Source organism: Octopus bimaculoides, chromosome 2, assembly GCF_001194135.2.
Source record: "Octopus bimaculoides isolate UCB-OBI-ISO-001 chromosome 2, ASM119413v2, whole genome shotgun sequence".
Classification (NCBI taxonomy): Eukaryota; Metazoa; Mollusca; class Cephalopoda; order Octopoda; family Octopodidae; genus Octopus; species Octopus bimaculoides.
Window position 1 is genome coordinate 32851801 of NC_068982.1, and position 2941 is coordinate 32854741.

Here is a 2941-nt window from a genome sequence, read left to right on the forward strand (position 1 = left end):
AGAGAGAGAGAGAGAGAGAGAGTAGTTTATTTTCCTAGACTTCAGTATTGTGTTGATACACATTAGTACATATATTACCGAAAGCAATGAAGTAAGTTGTTAGGAACACTATATAAGTGAACTTCCCAGCAGGTTAAATAAGCTATTCGTGTCACTAAGTTGAATCAACTTCTCGATTAAGTTTCCAGCAGTGATGATATTTAGAAAAATTGCGAAAGTAAGAAACAATAATTTCATAGCATTTTTCTTTTTTATTGTTACTAGGTCAATTGATACTCACACGGAAAGCTCTTGAAGTTTTAATACAATAAAGCTATAATATGGATACAGATATTTAAAACATTTCAAATAACAGGTGACTGGACCGGCAAGAAATAGCAAGTAAGTCGTTATCAAAGCATATCCTGCAGTCTTAACAAAAAAAAACCCCCAGAACACTTGGATACTGTAGTAATAGTTATCCAAAAAGAACGAGAGGCCAACGACTGGAAACACTTTTAATTATAGGTTTATTCACTGACCTAGGATTAAACAACAAAATATTAACCGTTGGAATCGAAAATCAAGTTAGATTTATGTAATAACATGATAAAGTTCAAACGTTACAGTGAAGTTTGTGGTTTTAATGAGGGGGATATACGTTTCTCTTTTAACTCTTCTACTTGTTGAAGTCATTAGACTGCGTTCATGCTGGGGTACTGCCTTGAGGGATTTTTAGTCGAATGAATCAACCCCAGGACTTATATTTTGTTCATTGGTACTTTTTTTTTGCCGAACCGCTAAGTTAGGTGTGTTTACGTCTCCGTAACTTAGCGGTTCGGCAAAAAGAGACCGATGAATATATATATATATATATATATTTATACTATGGGCTTCTTTCAGTTTCCGTCTACCATATCCACTCACAATGTTTTGTTCGGTCCGAGGCTATAGAAGAAAACATTTGCCCAAGGTGACAAGCAGTTGGACTGAACTCGGAACCCTGTGTTTTGGAAGCAAGCTCCTAACTACACGGCCACCTCAGCGCCTATAATATCTAGTATAGATACTGTAGGTGGGGGGAATCTAGTAATGACAGAATTGATAGTATCTGAGTTGAGAATTAGTAGTAATAGTATATTAAGTGTGAACTAGTAACGATAGTTGATAGAGGGTCTTAAATATAGCAATAAAAACGAAGGGCGTATATGAAGCTTATATAAAAAAAATGCGATATTGTGTAGCAGTGCAAGAATGCTAGTAAATGGGCAAAATGTAAAAAAAAAAAAAAAAAAAAAAAAGAAATGTTTTAATACGCCATCTTTAATTTACTGCAAGTCTAAATTCAATGGCAGAAACGCCGAAATATCGGCATGGCTAAAACATTCATTTTTCAACCTTATGATTCCATGTTTGGTCCCTCATGCGATACTTTGGTTAAGCGTATTCTGCTATAGAATCGAGTGTAATACAATTATATAAGTATATATTTATACGTGACTGTATCTCAATCATTTACTGTCTCAGAATTCGAACAGTTATAGCGACTGAAGCCATAGGAGAATCAAATATGGTATCATAGCAGATATCAACAATTCACTTTGCCTCAAATCGTCAAACGAAAATTCATTTATTTATAACATTATAATCTAACTATATTGTCCGATATTCTGACGATTCCGCCCCTACCCATCCTTTGGATAACGTCATTGCTGTGGAAAGGGAATATTTGCTCGCTGGGCATCCACTAGTTTTTTTAATAAAAATTACTTTTAAAGTTTACTTTCGGTGTACGATACTTGGAGAATTACTTTTCTGAGATCTATGAACCACGGTTGACTCTGATCGGCAGAGACCTTAGATTGGACAGGTGATATCTCTATTTGAAAAAGAGTCATTGGCTTTATTGAATACTATAAATTACAGGTCAAACAAAATAGATAAATACTTAGCAGAATTTCTTCATGTTCTTCTTATTTTGAGTACCAATGCCGCGGAGATCGACTTTGACTTTCATCCTTTCGGAGTTGATAAACTAACTTCTAGTTGAGCACTGGGGTTGATGTGATCGACTTATCTCCCCACCCCCTCAAAATTGTTGGCCTTGTGCCTAAATTAGAAAGAAAATTATTATCATAAAAATATTTCCACGACTCAATTTGTTTCTTTCAGATAAAACTGTATATAGATATGTAGATATGATATATGTAACAGACATATTGAGCTTGATATGTTAATTATGTGATATTTACATATTTTGAAATATGTTTCAATTATGAGAATCTTAGAAAGAGTTATAGAATGAGAGGTTAGGGATATTTTCAAGATATATATCGTGTTATACATTATAGTTACTATTATTTATCCTCAGGTCATTCGTTATTCAAAACCCTGAGATTATAGTTGTTCATTCCGTATTTTTGCATATTTAGGAGAACATTGTAAATTCTGATTTAGACAGTGTCATATATAAGAGTGTAATAAAGATGGCTATTGATATGTGAGTTGAACGAAAATTCTTAGTGTTGAAGATACAAAGATGTAACGATGTGGAGATGTCTTAGATATTAGATATATAATATACCATTGGTATAAATAGAATATAGAGAGTTTTATTAAAGATGCTAGAGATATGTAGGAAACATTATTTTCAAACATAATTTTATCATGGACAGCTGAATCGACACAGACAATGTAATAAAACGGAAAATTAGAATCAATAGATACACAAACAACAACAAATATACATAAACATAAAATTCGTTCTGCTATAACGGGAAATAACAGCCTTATCTTACTTGACATCTTAGAAACACCTCTCTAGCTTGGAGCCACTGCATCCTCTTTAGCGCCTACAACCAGCTCGTATCAGCTGTTTTTACGCCACATAAAGAATGAGCAAGCTGAATATCTCAAGCAATCCGTTAGTCAAGTTGCGAATGTCTTTAAATTATTCTGCTAT